Source organism: Paroedura picta, chromosome 5 (assembly GCF_049243985.1).
Source record: "Paroedura picta isolate Pp20150507F chromosome 5, Ppicta_v3.0, whole genome shotgun sequence".
Classification (NCBI taxonomy): domain Eukaryota; kingdom Metazoa; phylum Chordata; class Lepidosauria; order Squamata; family Gekkonidae; genus Paroedura; species Paroedura picta.
This window is the reverse complement of record NC_135373.1, coordinates 82,917,830-82,940,137: the sequence shown is the minus strand read 5'-3', so window position 1 is coordinate 82,940,137 and position 22,308 is coordinate 82,917,830. Positions and strand designations below refer to the sequence as shown.

Genomic DNA, 22,308 nt, shown 5'->3' with positions numbered 1-22,308 from the left:
CGGGGGGAGAGGGGAGGCATTGGTGTTGGTGCACCAGTTGGTGCATGCCTGCATGCAGGTGCTGACTGGCATCCCGGCACCACCCCTCCCCCCTGCACTGCACTGCTGGCTGCTTCGGGCTGGAATGGCTACTTCAGTGGCCAAAGCACCCAACCCTACCCATGCCCTCATTTATCACTGCACCACCAAAACCTCCCACACAACATATACATTCAACCCCATACTCTTACAGACTGGACAACTCCTCCCCTTCTTCTTCCCACTGCCAAGCTCTAGCGCCCATTGTATTCCTGGATACAACAGGCTTTGCCCCAGTATGTCATAAATTGCATTGGTATACAGAATGTATCCTGAATAGTTAAAAAGGCTTCTCTTCCCTTTTAATAAAAAAGTTCTGTTAGTAACTCTGAACAATACTACAGTAAAAATATATATGAATTACTGGTTCAAGTCAAGTTTATTGCATTAGCTAACATCCATAGAAAACAACATTAAACAATCACAATATGTATTAGAACTAGAGGTGGACATGAACCTGGAAAATGGAAGTTCGTTGGATTTGTGGGTGGTCACAGGAGGGGAGATGTCATGAACCCCCAACCCTGGACTTGCATGGACCTTCCCATGTTCACAAACCTTTGGGTTCAGTCCATTAAGTGTTTATTTCTTTCCTGGGATGCTATATATGTGAAATTCACTGCAGAGCCCCCTGACTGTACCATCTCATTATGGACATGGTTTCTGGGTCTTGTCCAGTGTCCACCCTTCTCCCCTTTGACCCTGGGAAATGGTCATCCACCCACCAACCTTCCCATGTATATAGTTTTATTTTGTTTAATTTTCCCAAATGTTATTCCCATTCCTCTAACATTATTTTTGGCTGATATTATGCATCCAGCTTGTCATAATTTTAAAGAGCAAAGTTTCCTATGGACTTAATGGATGATGACTGAAATGGGCACAGGGAGCCCCCACAAGGGCCAAGTGGTGCCCACATATATGGCCATGGGGCTCCATAAGCTTGGATGGGGTATGGCTCCCAACATGCTCTCTGGGTCCTGGTTCAGGTGCTCTGACTTCCCACCTATCTACCTACCAACCTAACCAGCTATCTACCTACCTACCTAATCATCCATCTACATAATTAACCAACTATCTACCTGCCCACCTACACCACCATCTATCCACCTGTCTAACACTTGCTGAGTACAACTACCTACAATCACTAGACCCAGGGCCCAGGGAGCACTGTGACAGCTACAGCACATCTTGGTCCCTCCAAGCTGGTAGACCCTCCTGGTTTTATATATATATATATATATGTATGTATGTATGTATGTATGTATGTATGTATGTATGTATGTATGTATATATACTAGTAAAAATGTTTGCTGCATCTGCAAATGCAGTGGGTGCTAACAAGGGAATGGGTTGGGGGGGGTGGGAGGAAGCGGGGGGGGAGGTGTGGAGTGTTCTGGGAGGTGTGGAGGCTCTGGGAGATGTGGAGTGTTCTCCCTTTGCCAGCCCTTACTGTGGCTAATGAAGGTGGCAGGCAAGTGCTCAGTGGCCTTGGTGCTGTCGGCGGATAGCACTCCACCCCAGTGCCTTTTCAGAAATATTAAAGGCACTAATGGTTACAGATAATCCAGGCTTTCTCAAACTCTGGAGTTTCTTGATGGTCCTGGATGAGGTTTCCCAAATGGGTGGGTTAATTAATTTTTTAATATATTTTTTTAAATGTTAAAATGTATTTGATGATATGACCATATACGGTCATGTTAACCCACCCACCATCCTCCCAAAATGACCAATGACAGGCCTGGAGGGGGTGAGAAGGTGTTACATAGCATTGCTTCCCAATCATATTCTGCACAGGCACTTCTGGACTGGGCTTCCTCTCCTTCCAGGTTCCGCCTTCCCTGGGCAATATGCCCAAATGTCAGGGATTTCCTAAGCAAGAATTGGCAGCCCTATTTGGAATCTTTCTAATCTTAAAATCAGGAAACTGGGAGTGGGGGGTAGGTACCAGTCTCTCCTCCTCATCCTTTCCTCTGGATTCCACCTCTGAGGTTTCAGCACTTTGCAAAGGCCTGTGTAGAATTAGAACTAGAGTGTGCTTGTTCCTGAAGATTCTTCAAACAGTCTTGGATACTACAACGACACAGATGTGCAGTTTACAACAATCTATCCGGATAGACAGATGAAGTGCCATTTTGGGAGACCAGGGAGATGATTACTGTCCTTGTTTTGGAGGACAGCTCTCTTGTTACAACACACTAAATAACTATAGATACAAACAATTCATGGCCCTGTGTTTTAGGTCTGCATGCCAAAGGAATGGCTCCCTATGCTTAAAAGAAGGTGATTGATTGGCATGTGCTGATATCATTGCTGTACTCACTATGTGGCATAAATAATAGCCCACACCCTGCAATCCACCTCAGCTAGCATAAAAGCCATTAAAGTCAAATTGCATTTTAAAAGTCGCAGTATGCTGCTGCTTTAAAGAAATCTCCACTGTATCTGAAGGGCTATTTTGATGTGCAAGAGACAGCACTGCTATTCAAATGTGGGTCTAATTTTCATTATTAATTTAAGGTACAGTTTGAGAATGATATTTCTAAGTGGAAAATGGCTAGCACTCATGACTGTGCAAGGATCATGCCGTGTCCAGCACTATCACCTATGCAAGGTCGCTGGCATTATTGAAGCACCACTTAGTTAGGGCTGAACTCTATTAAGCTCTCTGGGGAACGGCCCAGTAAAAACCTAAAAATAAAACAAAATCTGTAGCCCATTGGAGACACTTCACAACAAGAGGGTTTTTAAAAAACTTTGTTTGGAGATTAATCTGCATTGTATGCCAGTGTGTGTTGCTGAATCTTGCAGAGAATCATTTCTCCCTCTTTCTGTGATCTGAAACAGAGCTCCAGCCAAAATCCAGAAGAAAGCTATGCAGTTACCAGTACAAAATACACATTCCAGTTCATCCATAAGCAGATTGGTTGTCAGCCTTAAAGTTTCATATAAGATACATCCAGAGTTTGCACAGGGCTGCCCTTGAAGAACCTACAGCCCTATATGGAACTCACTGTTTCCCAAGTAGAAGTGTTTTGTAGGAAATGTTTTCCAACCTGAAGCACATCTGTAAGGCCTCTGTTGCAGATGTTCTAGGTAGAATATTGGGACTTGTTTTCAAGATGGCGTCTCAAAATAGGGAAGTTTCTGGCTAAAGTACTGTGACAAAGTACCATATACTCATAGTTTATCTTTCCTTCTGAAAAGCAGTTTGGTGCTGTTGCTAGGAGCAGCTTTGACCACTGACATCTGATAATCACCTAGCCACTTTGATCCATTTAGGCTGCACAACAGTAATACATTTCTTGTGGCCCATCCCTTGGAGGCAGAAACTTTAAAAAGGTGCAAACCACTGTGGCCCATCTGTTAACTGTCATGAGTGGCCATGATCATTTTATGTTCATCTTGAAATGACTTCATTGTTTTTTTACTTTTTGTAATCAATCTAAGATGCATTGTCTTTAAAATCTTCCTGACCTTGGTCTCTCTCTTTTTTTTATAAGTGCTGCTTTCTGTTGTAATCCCTAGATTTCTGTTGAGGACCACCAGACATCATCTTCTGTCTGTGCCCTCAATCTACAAACATGAACTTCTGTAGACAGACCACAAACTTTCCCCCCCTCTTCCCCCCCCCCTTCTCTCTCATACTCAGGAATTAGACCAACTTGTCTGTTACAGTTTCAGAAGCATTATGAGGCAGTCTTTTTGAACTACCTTGTTCATATTATGTTGTTCATATAATGTGTGAAGTGGTAAAATGGTGGCTATGTCTTTTTCAGTTGAATTTTTAAATAAATAATACATTTACAAATTCTAAGCCTGGGCTGAATCTGCATGGAACTTTTATTCCAATCCCAGGTCAATTAAGTCCCTGCCATCTACCTGAATGTGATTTCCATTTTTATTTTGGGTGATTTAAATTTTTAATCTGCAACAAGCATGATTGATCTGAAGTGACCTTACCTTTCCCCCATGATATCATGGAGTGGATATAACCCTCAATATTTGAAAAATCAGCATGAGTAAAGGTGCAGCTCTCTGCTTTTCCCGAACTACCTTGCTGCCTCGAGCCTCCAACACTGTAAAAAAGCCCTGATTGGCTAGGGTGTCAGTTCAAAGGCTTCCTCATTCCCAGGCTGCAAGACTTCCCTTAAAGGGGAAGCCCTAACTTTTCTCACCAGAGAAGCCCTCCAGAAGCCCTCTCAGCAGATAGTATCCTCTTGGATTTATTCCCCCTCCTCTGCTGTCTCCAATCCTCTCCCCCCACCCCATTCAAGAAAAGAAAGAGGCTCCTGCTGTGCTTTGCTCCCCCCATCCTTTCTGAGCTTCCCTAATCACATGCAGAACACTTTTCTGTTTCAATGGGCAGGGGGTAGAGGAAGACACGAGTTCAAATTGATCTGAATTCAGCAGGATTCACAATGGAATAAACAAAGTAAGTGCAGAATGAGCTCTGGTTTGGACTCTTCAAAAGTGACAGCTTTCACCCAGATGATGTTACAGAGGACACAGAAAAAGCATGTGCGTTCAGGTGGCACAAGTCATGGATTCACACTATCTCCTTCTGTTTTGTACATATAGGGAGGAGAAGAACTAAATGAGTCTGATGCTTATGTGAAATGTTTGCATCATTGTGACCGTTTACACACTGGAGGTTTCATGCTGGGCTGCAGGCTGGAGTTTTAGTTGTGGCAGGTTGCCCCACCTCTTCCTGCACCCACATGGGGGAAGAATTTGGCCTGGTGCACCTCATCTACCCCCAATTTGCATGGGAGCTGGGGCAGTGAAGTTCCCAGTGCGTAAACGGTCAAAGGATATCATCTGTGTGGTAGATAGGAAGGAATATAACTGGGTAAACAGCTGAACTGCAAAATACCATTTGTACCCAACCCAGAGAACTGTTGGTAGCTAGAATATAGATAATATTACATAATATTAATAATATTACATAATATCAATTAGCATTTAAGTTGCATATTTCAGGTGTCCAAAGACAGAATCTTGGTGAGCCTTGCAAGGTAAGACAGTATTATTATTTCCATATGCAGATGGCAAGCAGAGGATGAAGATGTGGCTATAGTGGCTTACCTAAGGCTACCAGCAGCAACTGTCATTTAATACCTTTTAAAGAGGGCCAACCAGAATATCACAAAATAGTGAGTGCAAGATTCAGGTCTCTTCATCAGGCTGGATGTTCAATACCAACAAAAAGGGAGGGGGGACGAAAATGCTTCAGAACGTGATGGAGAAACCAAAAATCTACAGTCTATAGCTCCTTTCTTGAAGATGTGTCAGGGTCCAATGTAAAAGCTCACAGTCAATAGACTGTCTACAAACTGGTGATATGAAAATTCTGGGCCTTTCCATTACACTATGAAGCAACGTTTTTCTTCTTACTTCCTCCTTTTCATACTGCACAGCCAGTCTTACTGGGGAACTTGATGAGTACAAGCTTTCAGGTCCCCCAGAACTCTTTGTCAGACCATCTGTCCAGTATGAAAAGAAGGAAGGAAGAATGGTGATGAAGAGGTATTATTTGTATACTACTTATTGGAATAATATTTCTGTGAACTAAGTTGTTCAAGATTGCCAAGATTGCCAAGTGAATTTAGCCCTTTTCAATCATTACTTGCAAGAGTGTTATCTTACAATAGTGTTATCAGTTCGTATGAATATGGTAACATGCAAAAGCTAGGAAAAGAAACATCACATGAAACGGTAGCTACACATAACAGGAGGGTACAAATGTCTTCTTGGTGTGCTGTTTCTGAAAAGGGTTGATGTGATGAAGATAAAATATAAAGTGGGTATCTTGGCCCGCAGCTCAGTGGCTAACCATTGTGCTAAACAATCAGGTGGTCAAACATCAAGGGAGCCTAGGCGGCATAATTGGTTTCTAGCGGTGCTTGCCCGATTCTTTTCAAATTGCTTTAGTGTAATGCTATGATAATAGCATATAATAAAATGTACTGTGGAGATAAAAGTTTTAATCAGGATTATACCAAACTTCTTCTTTTATTACCAGACACTAGTTCTAGAAACCTACTGGTTATGAGTAATATTTTAGAAACTTCAAATGCACTCTAGGGTAACATGGAAGTGTTGCTGGAGTGGGCTGAATCTGAATTTGTGGTGCAGCTGTGATGTTGATTGTTGGAGAGTGACATCTAGAGGAAAGAGAAACTATTGTTAGTGTATTGCTCATTCTAGTTGTGTTGTAATAAAAAGGAAACCTTTTCCCTACATTGTTGCAATTCATCTGGGAAGGTAAGTTATGCCCCCTCCTGGTACCTATTTTATGATTTTTATGTCAATATATTCTTCAGCACTGAATACAGGATATTTTAGCATTCTGGGATTAGCAGTTTAGTAGTACATTTATATGGATCCTTAATGATAACATTTGTGGCGGAAACTGGCCTAGCATTACTGTCAGATACTAATTTACTATGAAGGAGTAGCTGAAGTCTATTCCTCAGAAGGTGACTATCTCCCCTTTGAAGGAAGAAAACATCAGATGCAAATAGGTGAAGGCTTAAGACAACAGAAAATGAACTCTCTATTGTTTAAAATCTATTTGTGAGGTCCAGGGTCTTCACTAGAAGCAATGTGGCTTCATCCCCAGAACCTTTTCTTTTGCAGCCCTAAAGACCTGGAATGCTCTCCCTTGGGAAGATGCATTTGAGTACTTCTCCATTGCCCTTTTGAAGATAATTAAACACTTTTTTTTTACAGTGACCTTTTGGTGGTTGGTGTTGACAGAGCTCAGGAAATAATCTACTCCAAACTTTGGAATTTGCTTTAATGAATTTATTGCAGCAGAACTTTTGCAAAAAGACAATAGCTGACTGCAGACCATTGTCTGGCAGTGCAGCATCAGGCTAATGATATGCAACACGTGATGGCAGTAAATAAGGCCGCAGCTTTATTAATTCCCCTTCCCCCCTCCCCGAGAGGGTAGGATCAGCATGAGATGGGAGCCCCCCACACTCTCAGCCGTCTGGCTGCTTGTTAAGGGAATCCAGGGGCACCCTAGGGCCAGTTTGGTGTAGTGGTTAGGAGTGCGGACTTCTAATCTGGCATGCCAGGTTCGAATCTGCGCTCCCCCACATGCAACCAGCTGGGTGACCTTGGGCTCGCCACGGCACTGATAAAACAGTTCTGACCGAGCAGTGATATCAGCGCTCTCTCAGCCTCACCCACCCCACAGGGTGTCTGTTGTGGGGAGAGGAATGGGAAGGTGAGCCGCTTTGAGCCTCCTTCGGCTAGGGAAAAGTGGCATATAAGAACCAACTCTTCTTCTTCTTCTTCTTCTGTTGCTTTTCCAGCTGGGAGAGCAGACCCCTTGCCCCTGGACTCTCTTCCCAGGGAAGTGACCCTATTGGAGGGGCCACCAGGCATCCACCTCATTTGGCCATCTCTAGGGTCACTTGGCATTGAGCCCCTGGCTTCCCAGCCAGGTTAGCCGCACTCGAATGCCTGTCTCTTAATGAGACCCCCCATTTCATGGAGGCCAGTGTGCAAACTGGCCTCCCAGCCAGTGACTCCCTTTCGTGCCTCAAACGCAGCTGCGGCAATAATAAGAATAACCAAAAATAACACAAAGGTTTATCATAACTAGTCAAACACTAATAACAGGGTGGGGGGGGTAGCTGCTCCAGCAGCGGCACAGGCAGAGAGGCGGGCCCAGTGCACAAGGCGTCTATTTATAGGCACACGCCAGCCGGCCTCCGCATTCCTGTCGTGAGCGTGCTGCACCTGGCAGTACACCCACCCACGTACCGCCACTCCACCTCATCTCCCACCAGCCTCCTGCCTCGCCAAATGGCGGCCACAGTAAGTCACAGCCACCTAAAATTCCACAGAGAGGCCAGCAGAGCACAAGCACTAAAATACAGCAGAGAGAGAAACAGCAAGAGGTAGACTGAACTGCAAGAAAAAAATTCCTTAGCTGTGAATTTCCTGTGTTTTGCAAGGGTCTGGGCTAGATGATCTTGGAGGTACTTTCCAACTTTCTGATTCTATAAATTCTAAACTCAAGTGAATGCACCACAGCTCCCCCTATGATGCAAATGGACTAAACTACTCTTTCAGCTGTATACAGTAGCTAGACTCTCAGCAGGTTGTTGCTTCTCGGGAGACCCACCCTTTGTTTTTGCTTTCTAGGTTTTTATTTTGGTAATATTTTAAAGCTATTGCTTGTTTGGTTTTGATTTTTGTGAGCCATGTTGAGAATTCTGAAGAGTGGTCAGAAATCTTTTAAATGAATTGAATAAATGCATGATAACATTTGTGTATCTGATCAATATTTTATTTTAGTGAATTAGTAGTTTCTGTACCATATTCTGTTACTGGAACTTGAGCTACAATACAGTGTTGGCTTTGAGTTCTCTGTTCCAATTGTCCCCTCAGTTGCAAGGAGTTCACCCTTCTTCGGCAGGTAGGATCACCCTTCTTCTGCAGGTAGGATCACTGTCAGAAATCTACAGTTCTTTGACAAGCTGCAGCAAGCTGTGTTGATGTTCCTTCAAGTTCATTTTGGTGGATAGAAACTGCTCTTCTGAACTCCTGCTGCTATGCAGGAGTTGGAACAGAGTTGGAAATCAGAAACTGCTTTTCCAGCTCAGTGGCTAATCACACTGCTGACAGTGCACACAGCCCAACAGATGGTCTCAGTCTAACTGGTGTTGCTGGGTCAATTTTTAATTTCTCAATGAGGAAAGTTCCTCATGGCAATGAAGGAAGTACAGCACAAGAGAATGACAATCTGCTGTATCCTCCAGTCTGCTATTCCAGTGAGCACAGCATCCCTTGAAACATCACATGAGTTTCTGGGGCAATCTTCTATTTCTTGATGGGAGGAACACTGTAGAGTATCAAGCAACAACTGTCCTGTTCTTCATTTAGGTCCCCTGATGAGCATGAATAGGTCATGCGATGCTTTCTTCCATGGTCTTCCCAGATCATTTCCAAATGTAATTGCAGAAGCCTCCTGCTATTTCCTTGTGGGAGAAGCACCTGGAAGAAACACGAAGGGATGAATTTGTTATACTGTTGGGAGTATATGTTGCCGTACCCAGGTGCTTCTTACATCAGAAAACCTATGCTGAATTTGATAGACCATAGGTCTAATCAAGCAGGACTGGTTACTACAGTATGTGTACCTAGTTGCTCTTGTGAATGGACAATTTACTCCATGAAGCTGGATATCACATCCATGTGCTTAGGAAAATTTCTACAACTAGAGTTGCCAGCCTCTAGGTAGGGCTTGGACTTCTCCTGGAATTACAACTAATCTCTGGAGCAGTTCCCCTGGAGAAAAGGGTGAATTCTATGGCATAACATCCTTGCTGAACTCCTTCTCCTCTCCAAACTCTGCCTTGCCCAGTCTCCACTGCCAGATCTTCAACAGTTTCCCAACCCAGAGTTAGCAATCTACAGCAACCACCATGAGGAAGCATATACAGGATCTTCCATGTGGCTCCATTGGGATACTTGTTGGATTGTTGCTGTCTATGCTAATTTATGACATAATTGTCACATTATTATTATTATTATTATTATTATTATTATTATTATTATTATTAGATTTATAGCCCGCCACTCCCTTGTGGCTCGTGGCGGGTAACAATATCGCAAATCCCCATTAAAACCCCATAAAACAATAATAACATTGCCAATATTGCTGGCATGGCAAGAATGGCAGCTCAACTCCCCCCCCCTCCCTCCCACTACTAGCGGGTGGAGAGGAGGTCCTGATGATGTTTTGCTTCGGGTCCAGAACCGGAGTCCCCGGGGGAGGCATAGATCTATTATCAGCCCCGGCCTCAACTATAAACCTGGCGGAAGAGATCCGTCTTGCAGGCCCTGCGGAACGTTGAAAGATCCCGCAGGGCCCGCAGCTCTCCCAGGAGCTCATTCCACCAGGTCGGGGCCAGGACCGAAAAGGCCCTGGCCCTGGTCGAGGCCAGGCGTGCTTCCCTAGGGCCGGGAATGACCAACAGGTTTTCACCCGCAGAGCGCAAGGCCCTGCGAGGGGCATAGGGCGATAGGCGGTCCCTCAGGTATGTGGGTCCCAACTCGCGTAAAGCCTTGAAGGTTAGAACCAGAACCTTGAACCGGATCCGGGCAGCAATTGGCAACCAGTGCAGCTGCCTCAGCACTGGCTGGATGTGGGCCCTCCAAGATGTGCCAGTGAGGACCCTAGCAGCTGCGTTTTGCACTAGCTGAAATTTCCGGATCAAGGACAAGGGAAGGCCCGCGTAGAGCGAGTTACAGAAATCTATTCTGGAGGTGACCGTTGCATGGATCACTGTGGCTAAGTGTTCGGGGGACAGGTAGGGCGCTAATAGTCGGGCCTGGTGAAGGTGGAAAAACGCCTGGCCCGCTACTTTTTTGACCTGCGTCTCCAAAGTCAGGGAGGCATCAATGGTCACACCCAAGTTCCTGGCCTGGGACGTAATGGTGAGTTGTGTCTCTGCCAGGGTGGGTAAGCGCGCTTCCTGGTCCTGCCCCCTACGTCCCAGCTACAGGACCTCCGTCTTGGAGGGGTTGAGTTTCAGGCGACTCTGCTCGAACCATTCTGTCACCGCTTCCAAACATCTGGCGAATGGTTCCGGGGGGGGGGGGGGAGTCCGGGCGGCCGTCCATGAGGAGATAACTTCTGAATTTGTCCTTATGTGTTTCATATATTGCTATTTTCTAAGTAAAATATTAACTATCAAGTTGAGAAATTATTTGCATGTCAAAGTGGAATGTTTTGGTTCCATAGATAACCAACTATGTGTATTTGTCAGTTCATGCATGAATCAAATCTGAAAAGGCAACCAATTTACACAGCAGACAGCTCATGATTTTTCAGGCACTTTTCTGTGGGAAAAAGTCATGTATTTTGGCTCTTGCTACATGGGTCTTTTGAGTCCAAGATTTCTTCCTTTCTAATGTCTAATTAACTGAGCAGAATGGTTGGCATAAGCAAACACTGTGCTATATATAATTGTTGTTAAACATTTCCTGCCTTTATAGTACAATATTCTGTTAAGAGCCACACTTGATGTGAAGTATTGTATAGTCCTCTGCAATGTGAATTATGAAAAGGATTCAGTGTTTGTGGTACAGTACCACAACCATGAGAACCTAATATATTTACAGGAAGGGATCTGGAATTTCCTGGCTACAATATACAGCTTCACATAGATTTGAAGGTTAAATTTACTCTATTGTGTTGAGATGAATATGTTTTTCTGTGCTTAATATAACTGTTTAGTTTAAAGCAGAACCTTGTTGTGGCCCAAAACTTGCTGCACAGTTTCTTATCACAAATTAATATTAAAATATAGTAAATCAGAATGAACCTAGATCATTTAAATAAACTGTTAGTTCTAGGCCTTTTCTGCTACTGACTTTGAGTAGGCATTTTGCAGTGATGAGTCTACGTGTTAGTCTGTAGCAACAGACTAACAAAAGAATCCAGTGACATCATAAATACTAACAAAATGTATTCTAGCATAAGATTTCATAAATAGGTGTTTTCAGATTTAAAACAAAGCATTTCTGAACCATGTATGGTAATAAATATTCATGAGAACAAAATCATATTTTTGCAATTGGAAGCCTATTCCATGGAAGTTAAAAATATGGTGCTGTGTCATGTAGCCAACTATCTTCTTCCTTTCCTAAGAAAATATTTTTAAAGAATTGGGCAAGGATGTTGTTCAGTGGTATTCTGAGGTTCAAATCAGGTTCAGATCTTGGCATCTTCAGTTAAAGGACCTAAGGTAATGTGTGTTACAAAAGACCATTATCTGTAGAAAGCCACTGCTATAATATTAGATCGACCAGCACTCTGATTAGATGGCACCTTCATGTGGTGAATATGTAATTATTTGCCAGCCAATCTTTAAAATGGTTTCACTCTATGTATTGAATATATATAGCCTACAGTATGATTCATAAAATCAAAATGATGGCCAGTAAGATGAAATCCATGTACAAACAATTTGAATAAACAATAGCAGAAATCAATGCTAAAAAAAGAAACCCTTGCAGAAACTCAGTAGAGCGAGAGCTACAGATTAAGAAGCAATCAGAAAGGTTGCTATGGATGACCTTTGCCCAACAAATCAATAACAGTGGAGCTGGAGAGGAGTATGTCTAACTAGGATCTTGATTCCACTGATAAAAAGCCATCCAGACTACCTCAGACAGGTGGGGATATTGAAGCAACCAATGGATTTTCCACTGGGCTGTGTGTCTATGTTATGTGCCTTTTGTATGTGTATTCGCATAGAGGCATACACAGATTGCACTCCTCAGTCTCTTATCTTGAGTTGATTCTTGTTGCCATTGTTGCTACGGTTTTTAGCTTGTCCACAGGAAACTGCAGTGCCAATCAATTTCATTCCCAAGGTGACAGGAAGCCTTCTTTGGTCCAATGTTGATTGTACTTCGCTTTGCTGCTCCACCCATTGCATTTTCTTCCCTTTTGGCTGAACTTAAGACAAATTAATCAGTGGCCGACATCTGGCAGACAGGGTTTGTAGTCTGTCAGTGACGTGTGACAGTGCCTTGTTATAAAAGAGGTCTTAAGTAGTTGAAGAGAAAGGGATAAGTATGTATGTGAATTTTTAAAAATTTCTTTCAAAGAGCTTACAGCTATTCATTCTCCAACATTTTTGGAGTACAAATCATTTTATATTTATAACTAGACACCATTAAGAAAATCAGAGATATATCTACACATACATACTGTGTAACTGGTATGGACAGATCTCCTCTTTACTGAAAATTTGGAAACCATGTAACTCAGCTATTTAGATGGGCTTTTGACTGGCTTCTTTATTTTTCTTGGGCATTTATCTATGTAGCTAGAGCACTTGCATTATATATATATAAATATATAAATTATATGTATATATTCTTCAGGCTTCAGGTAACCCTGCAAATGATGCCAGATGGCTATGCCTCCTTGACACACAAGTCATATATTTACAGTGTGCATGGCATCATCACTTATAAAATAAAATACTTGTTAAATACAAAGTTTCATTTTGCTGTGTGTAGTAACTTGCCTGAGCAAAACAAAGAAGCATTCATCTCAGCTGTCATAAAGCCTACCATGACCTCTTGTGCATGAGGGATTTGGCTGGCCTCACTGCCTGTTGTGGATCAGGGCTAATTCCCACTTCCAGACAGAAGCAGGTCTGATCCAGGGTGGTCCCAGGCCTGGTACGACTCAGGCCCTCAGTTGGCCCGTGGGAAGGGAACATGGATAAATCTGTGCTCCATTTTTTGCCCCAGGCTTTAGGCCTAGGCCATGTGTCGGCGGAAAATCCGGGCCATTTGCAGTCATGCTTCCCCTTCCCTAGCACCCACCTCACCCCTGATCATCACTTCCATCATCAATCCTTACCCACTGACCATTAAAAAAAAACATGGTTAATTGCGCTGCAACACAATTCCATTAAAATGAAATATCTGCCCCTACCACACCCAACACCATTTTGGCCAGCACCTTTTATTCTTTCTCTTTGTCTTGAGGTTTTAATTTTTTAACTTAAGCTTGTTTTTACAGAGAACGGAGGCAGTCTGCTTGCTGACTCAACCACTCCTTTTAGAAGAACATTTGTATTGTAGCCTAGTACAGCCATTGGCCACAGTTCTTGGGGGGGGGGGGGATTGCGCGACAAGACAGCCCAGCTTTTTAAAATCATAAGTGTTGGTTCGATTTCATGTTATAATGCAATTGTCTCAATTGACTAAAAAAATTAAACTTCAGACTGGTGGGGTTGGGGTCAGATGTTGAAAGACAGTGCTGGAAGGTGATTGAGAGTTTCTGCAACATAACATTGATTGACAAGCCAAAACAGGGGGGGAAAACCCAGCAGGAAGTCCTGGCTTCCAGTTCATGGCTGCCTTGTGCAGCAGCACAAATCTGGGGCAAGACAGGAGGCGGAAGCAGGCTAAAGGCTTCCATGTAACGGGAAGAATTGGGGCAACCAGCCTCAGACCAGAAAGAAGGAAGCACAGCTTTACATCCTCCTCAGTGGAAATTATCTGTATGATTTGGAGATCACTTTGGGAGGTCTCCAGGTACCACTGGAAGGTTAGCAATCCTGAGAATATATTTTCCCAGAATCAAAAATGGCTGCCAGGGCAAGGGGAATCCTGGAAAGAAAGGGATTTTTGTGAAGGCTGTGCACAGTCCTTGCATTGGATTCATAGAATCATAGAATCATAGAGTTGGAAGGGGCCATACAGGCCATCTAGTCCAACCCCCTGCTCAACGCAGGATTAGCCCAAAGCATCCTAAAGCATCCAAGAAAAGTGTGTATCCAACCTTTGCTTGAAGACTGCCAGCAGATGTAAAGCTATCATCCAGGGATGCCAGCCTCCAGGTAGTACCTGGGAATCTCCTGGAATTACAGCTCATTTCAGAAATCAGGGCCATTTCGCACGGGGATCTTTGTTGCAAATTGGTCACTGAATGAAAAATCGCCATTTAAAATAGTGGAATTCGTCGTTTTGCATACCTGGCTTTGTAGTGGAATCAGTTGCGTTTTTTAGCGTTTCCCACAGGCTTCCGGTCTCGGCAGAAATCGCTAGAAAGGAAGCGCTATTGCCAAGCTCGTCCCGCCCCTGGCCGTCAAGCAGCCAATGGGCAGCCGTTAGCATGCTCCCAAACAGCCCCTTTCCCTTTAAGAAAGGTTTTTTAAAAAAAAAAACACACCCATTGTAACGAATCTGAGTAGATTCGTTGCAATGGAGAGACCCATCCAGCTGCCTGGGGTGTTTGAGCTGTAGTTTGATTGTTTGATCGTTAAGACGCTGGCTCCGTTTGATTGTTGGATCGTTAACACGCTGGCTCCGAGTGAAAAAAAAAAAATCCCCCCCCCTCTCACGGCCCGATTTTCGGCTGAATGGAATGTGTGAAACTGAAGGTCACTTAGTGACTGAAGGGGAGGGACTGAAGCCGGGGAAGCCTCTGTTTGAGCTGTCATTTGATCGTGGCCATGGAGTGGAAAAAAAAAATCCCCCCTCCCCCCCCCCCCACGGGCGCGATTTTCAGCCGAAACAGTGTGAAAAATAAAGGGAAAATACATCAGCAAACGGGCTTCTGCGGGCTTCTTGTGCTTAGTGACTAAACTGCTCTGAGGAGGGACTGCAGCCTGGGAAGCCTCACTGGCTAAACCGAGGCTCGCCGGTGCATTGTTCTCCACTCGCTCGGGGAAAAAAAAATGGCGATCGCTTCGCCGGAAGTTTGGAGGAGAGAGCCAGGGGGAGGGACTTTGAAGAACCCACAACAATGGTAACGCACAGGTCTTTATCGCTATTGTTGCAGATTGGTTGCAGGAGTGTATCGCTATCCGGAGGGTGAATCCACTTTTCTGGATTCCCCTGAAAGCGCCACAACGAAGCGCTTTTTGCTGATTGGTTTCAGGATTGTTGCAGATTGTCTACGACGTCGTGGGTTATGGCAAATTAGTAGCGTTTCCAATTAGCAACCATTGTGCTATTTTGAAGCCGTGCGAAATGGCCCTCAGTTTCCCTGGGAGAAAAATGGCTGTTTGAAGAGTAGACTCTGTGGCATAGTTCTCTCCAGTTTGAATACCTGAATCCCTTTACTTGCAACAGCCTTCCCTCATTTTCTTCCAGCAGGACTCGGAGAAGAAATTCAGAGGGGTGGGAATGGAAAGAGCCAATTGGGGAATGCAGCAGATTCAGCTCTTCCCTCCCATTTCTTTTTCAACAAGGACACAGCATACCAGACGTATGAGTAGAAAGTCACTCCTGATACCTCCCTGGTTTAGTTAAAAATTAGTAGTGCTACTTTTTTTGAATGACTATCATCAAACTGCATCTGATATTAAAGTTCTGTGATCAGACTCCCAACATTCAGTTTGGCCTTTGTGATCAGAAAGAGGGCATCTGAATTGACGCTGTGGTCGCAGGAATTTAATTTCCCTGAGAGGAAATGACCTGTGAACTGTTTCAATCCTAGTAGGGAAAAAGTCAAATATCTATATTGTGTGTGTTTTGTTTTCCCTCCCCATCTTAAAAATAGACCAGGGAGGGGCATTTTGGAATAGGAAAATAGTGCTAGGAGAAAAGACCACACCTGTGTTCCAGCACTGTGGTTCTGATCTGGATTGGGTCCTCCTATGGGATACTTTTTAGGGGCCCTGTGACATAACTGGAGTTTGTCATGGAACTATAGGTGACCCTTTCCACTGGAAATCACACACTCTTTGCCTGTATGTGTGTGTGTGTGTGTGTGTGTCCTGGAGTGGGAGGTGGGAGATCGGATAGCATTTCATCCGCAAACATGGTTTTCATGATAACATCCATTTGATGTTAGGGCTAATTGACAGGAAAAAAGAGCAAACTGCCTAAGCTTTTGCATTCTGTACAGTCGGTTCCCATTGCTCTACAATGAAGCCTTATCGAGGGCAGAACAGGAGCTGGCAGTGCTTTAGAAAGCCTGATTAAAAGAGGGAAAGCTGAAACTGCTCTCGTGTCAGCTGCTTTCCTGCTCAGGATGTAGAGTGATTCCTGCCCCAGCCAAGTTACTGATTGCTTGAAACTTAGTCCAGAAGCATGTGTCCAAATCATTTCCTATCCTCTTTTTCAACATTATGAAGTTTGAAGAATTTCTTGGAAGTGACTTTGGGTGTGAATTTGAGCACTGAAGAAGCTTTGTACGGAGGAGCATGGGGTTATAAGTAAATATGTTGCCTATAAGCATTAGCTTATTTGTGCACTCATAGTGAAGTAAACAGTTGTGCTTCTCTTTATGTGTCGATATGAGCTTCCTATACAGATATCATTTCCATGTAGGAAAAAATACAACCGAAAGGCTCTGTTCCTTTCAAGCCAATGCATGGTGCTGTATTCTTCCTCTATCTTTTAGTGCAGCTCAGGGATTCCCAACCAGCTTTGAAGGGGATCCATGGGAGCTCTGAAGTGCCATTCCATTGGAGGGGGGTTGGGCTTTTTTCTCAGCTCCTACTCTTCTTTCCACCCTACAAGAGGCAGAGCCACCAAATAAAGGCAGGAGGAGGCTGCAAAAGGAGGCCCATGGGAATGTCACTTCTGGGGGTGTGGCAGCAGGCATGGTCAGCTGACATCACTTCCGGGGCTCCTCGAAATCTAAAAAACACATCAGTAGTAAGTCAAAAGTACATATATCATCAAGCACTTGTTATGTTTTAAGGGATTGATAAATAATGCCATCTATCATTATATAGCAATTATATGCCATCTATCATTAATTATAGCAATTAAAATCTGTTTAAACAGAGGCCAAGATCAAAAGAGCCCCTTAGACATATGCTGAAAAGGATGTTGCCAATTGTTTTATTTGTGGCCTCAAAAATGCCTGTCTAGAGATTCCTCAAGAAGGGAAGGGCACAAACCAAATGAGAAACTAAAATTTGTCATGAATTTTGGCTAGTTTATGGTTCACAAATTGATTTTGTGAATTGAAAAAGTACCCTGAACTTTCATGAATTTTGATGCAGTTTGTGGCAGTTCTTCATGAACAAAAACTGGGTAGCTCAACTATTTAGAAATCCCTTCTTTCAGCTCCCTGTGTAAAGCTGCGGGGAGCAGGAAGCAGGGGTTTAAATTTTAAATAACTCACAAACCTATAGGAAGCAGGTTGGTTCATGAATCAACTTCCCAGTTCATATGTGTTTGTGGTTCTGTTCATGGTTCAGCCATGAACCATAAACCAAACCTCAAAAATGCAGTTCACAGTCATCCCTATTCCCAAGATACTGGGGTGCTTCTTCAAAAACCACACACAGCTGTCATGAGAAAGACAGACTGAAATCCCTTCCTTGGCTTCTTGTGTCCTGATCTTGTGTTTTCAACTACTCAAACAGCCAGGCAGTGCCATGCAAATTAATATAATTTTAAGAGTTGTCTTCACCTTTTAAAAATCTTTATTCAATGCATATGAAAACTGTGGCCGTTAACGTATCCAGGATCCACAGGTACAGGGAAAAGAAAGAAGAACCCCCTGGGCCAGGCTCCATCAAAGTTGGAGAATATTGTCATTATTTTTTAAGTCTCATTTAAAGTTAAACTTGGCTATTGGGATTTCTTCTATTTACCTTTCAGAGAGATCCTCAAAAAACAAAAGTTTGTATTATTGCACGACACTCTTAGGATGTAAACCAAACTTTTTTCTCTGTAATCAGTGTGGTATTCTGCCAGCTAATTAATGGCTTCCTTCCACCTGCCACAGTTGATTCTGACCAACAAATAGCCCTTACTGACCAAGAATCTCAGCAGAGATCCAAGAGCACAAAAGGAAGCAACACCCTTGTCTGAAATTCCAAAATAAAAAGGCAGAGAAATTCAGAGGGCATCATTCTGCCTGATTTAATCCTCTGACCTGGGAAAAAACGAGGACTGGGACTAGAGGTATTGCATTCTTAGTGAGCACTGAATAAACACTGCAGACAGAATTATCAAAGCTTAAATAAACAGCTGAAAGAATGTTCCGGCAGCAAATGTTCATGTATGAAGCAGGAATTGATTTTAAGTGTAAGATAGCCAGGAAATGACCCTGCTCATGATTTATTGCTTTCCCGCATTGGTTGCCACTGAGACAGATAGACAGAGCTTCCTGGAAGGATTTTTCAGTTAAATGTTGCTTTGGGACCCTCAAAATTGTGACATGAATCATTTGGGGAGGTTGCTAAATATGCTGAAATCAGCAAGGATTGTTCATTAACTAATAAGAAACAAAACAAGCCCTAATCATTTTTATATAGGATTTTCATACCCCCTGATGAAGGTAGGAGTTTCCTGGTGCCAAACCATACCTCCCCATCTCCACTCAACTGGATGGCAGGGGGATCTTATCCCCCAAAAAGCAAGGGAAATCCTTTCAGGTTCAGCAATATGTCTATAGCTACCATAGGCCTGAAAAACTAATATAAAATGCCAGGGGAGCTAAGGGAAGGGGATAGTAATAGGTAATTTTAAACTATAATACTTTAATGGTTTTACTTACCTTATATTAAAATTTTATTGCAAGTTGTCCCCGAGCCTGCGTGCAGTGAGGGGTGGCCTAAAAATCTAAATATAAAAACAAGAACAATATGTGCATCCCACAAGTTGGGGGCAGTGCTCTGGTATTTGGGCAAAAACTGTATGGTGGAAGTCACATTCACCCTAGCCAAAATATCAAAGTGCTGCCCCAGCACCCCAGAAGTGAAGCATAACCTCCAGGTCATGTGGACACTGGGCAGTGATATAGACACATTGTTCTAGATTGAATGCACCTCTCTGCTGTTCTCGGTCAGTCGCCTTCCCATCCCCTACAGGAGGGACCTCGTAATCCTATGGTTTTATCAAATACATGCACTAACAATGTCCGATGACATTAGTTAATATTCATTATTCTGGGATCCAGCTGTCTGGTTTACAGAATCCAGGCAGGAAGAATCACATGTGTATTGTGAACCTCCGCAAACCAGCTATGCTGGGAGAAGCGGTATATAAGTTAAATAAATAAATAAATAAATAAATAAATAGAAGAATGATGCTAGTCAAAATGCTGATGAAAAACAGGCTGCTTTTTCTGACAATTTCTATTATTCTCTTTTAACATTGTCTTTCATTGAACATGTGAATCTCGAAGCATGTGCCATGTCCCCTCCTATTCTACAGCCTGGCTGGAGGTGGGTTAGAAAAGCAAAAGGAATTTCACACAAGTGGTGAAGATAATTCTTTAGGGAATTCCTCTGGGAAATATACATATTGAACCTTTGACACATACAAATAAAATATTATGTTTTGGGGGGTGATAGGTTCATTCGTAATGAAGCCAGAAAATGTGCATGTTTTCTTTTCCAAATAAAATAGTGACTGCACATATAAGGAGGCAGTAATGTATGAAATAGTAATGTCTGAAATATAACATAACTTCTCACAATAAATATATTTCAGAATTATGATTTGTTCTCCTATACCTATTGTGCTAGGGTAAATATTTCCTTGAACCCTTTCTAGGGAATAATCCTCTGGTACACAGATTCTTCAGCAGAATGATTCTGCTTCTCAGTACCAGTTTTTCAGCTCTTAATCCCCTGAATTGGAAAATGCCATCAATTCAAGGTTATAATTAGATTTCTCATTTCTTTTTTGTTAGAAAGGAAGTACCCTTTTGCCATGACTGACAGATATAACAATGTAAAGACCAAAGAAAATATTAACATTTTGATTGTGCTTTGTTGCAAAACAATATAAGTGTATTTTCTCTTTTAAATTGTAAAGACTGCGGACCCTTTAGGGAAAGTCTGGACCCAGCTGGTGTACTTTCTAGTTAAAGGGAATTCAAAAACACACTTAGCTTACCCTTCTTATATTAAAGAAGTGGAAGCAAACAAGACAAAATACAAGCTCACTTTTGTGTCACATGTACTGTACAATTGAAACATTTTAAGAGGAGATGTGGGAATACACTTTTTAATTTATTTTGTTATTCTGTCATTTCTCAGCCTTATTTGCAGTGCTGGTGTTTCTGATTCCTTTGCTTCTTTTTAGACATTTAATACAATATTAAGCTATTTTTTCATATTTTCTAAGATATGAAGATTGTTGGGTGTCAAGGAGACTTGGGTAAAGGTGTGCCCATGTAGGCAACTCCTACATGGGTGTGCCCATGCACAGGTCCCAGACCTCTGACTCCAGGGATGATTTTAGGTTTTCTCAACCAGGGTTTCATGGAACCTTGTTGTTTCTTGACAGTCCTGGATGTTATTTTTATTTATATATATATATATATATATATATATATATATATATATATATATATATATATATATATATATATATACATACATACATACATACATACATACATACATACATACATACATACATACATACATATATATATATATATACACACACACACACACACACACACACACACACACACACACACACATATAATGCGTTAAATATATATTGGGTGATATGACCAGATATGGTCATGTTGACCCCCTCCCCAAATGGCCAGTCATGGTCCTAGAGGGGATCCCAGATTAGTGGGTGGAAGCTCTGCTTCCCTACCATATTCTTCATGATTGCATCACTTGTGGGGTTTCTCAGAGCCTGAAGAATGCTTCAGGGGTTTCTCAATGGTAGAAAAGGTGAGAAAGGCTGGCCTGCATAAACACAGCCATTGCACAAGTTTATAATCCTGCACAAAGAAAGAGAAGGAAGCTTTAAAAGTTTTACCTTACTTAACCAAATATATAGAATGTATATAGAGAAAAGTAAACATTTCTAAACTTAAACTCAACTTTAAATTATTTGTAAAGATGGAGACAGATTGTAAGAGTGCATTTCTAAGTGATTAGAGCTTAGAAATACTAAGTAACTTTTTTACCAGATTGTTTTTCATCAGAAGTTTTCCCAGATTCACCTGAGAAAAACCTAACAAAATAGGGGAACTGATAATTATGGAGAAATGAGAAAATCCTAAAATTTCAGCAGAAATTGAATTCATACAACTGAGGGAAGGAACACCATCAAAGCCAGTTAGAGGAATATGTAATGGAAAACACCCACTTAAAAGCCCAAGTGCAAAACTTAATGGAACTCTATAGTCACTTGGAAGCCAGATTAAAAATTTCAGAAATAAATAAGACAAGAAAGTGCAGGACAAACAACCTGTCATCCATAACAAAACTTTTGTACTGTGAGGTGTGACTAGACAAATGCTCTTACTTAGCGCCTCATCTTCTAGGGAACTGTGGAAAAAACATACATACACATACATATATAAATGTATACTTTGTATTATTCTGCCCAACCAAGCAGGCTGAAAAAGACTCATGGTGATCTGACCCAGGACAGATTGAACTAGAGGGATCTTCTCAGACACTTGAATATAGCCAGCTTGGTGTAGTGGTTAGGAGTGCAGACTTCTAATCTGGTGAGCCAGATTTGATTCCCTGCTCCCCCACATACAGCCAGCTGGGAGCTCATTCTACCAGGTAGGGGCCAGGGCCAAAAAGGTCCTGGCCCTGGTTAGGTCCGGGCAAATCTCACATTGTGGCACAAAATGCACTGTATGGGGCATAAGGAGTTAAACAGTCCCTCAGGTATGCTGGGCTCAGACCATATAGGGCCTTAAAGGTCAACACCAGCACCGGTATACAACTGGCAACCCATACAGCTGCCTTGGTACATACTGGATGTGTGCTT

At 42.6% G+C, this 22,308-nt stretch overlaps 2 protein-coding genes across 7 annotated transcripts in view; one reads left to right on the top strand and one right to left on the bottom strand.

The window, feature by feature from the left end:
• MYRFL (myelin regulatory factor like) overlaps positions 1 to 22,308 on the bottom strand; it is a 512,195-nt gene that overhangs the window by 120,442 nt on the left and 369,445 nt on the right. The gene's annotated exons all lie outside the window — the stretch shown is intronic.
• Positions 1 to 22,308, top strand: part of PTPRR (protein tyrosine phosphatase receptor type R) — a 156,281-nt gene that overhangs the window by 104,190 nt on the left and 29,783 nt on the right. The gene's annotated exons all lie outside the window — the stretch shown is intronic.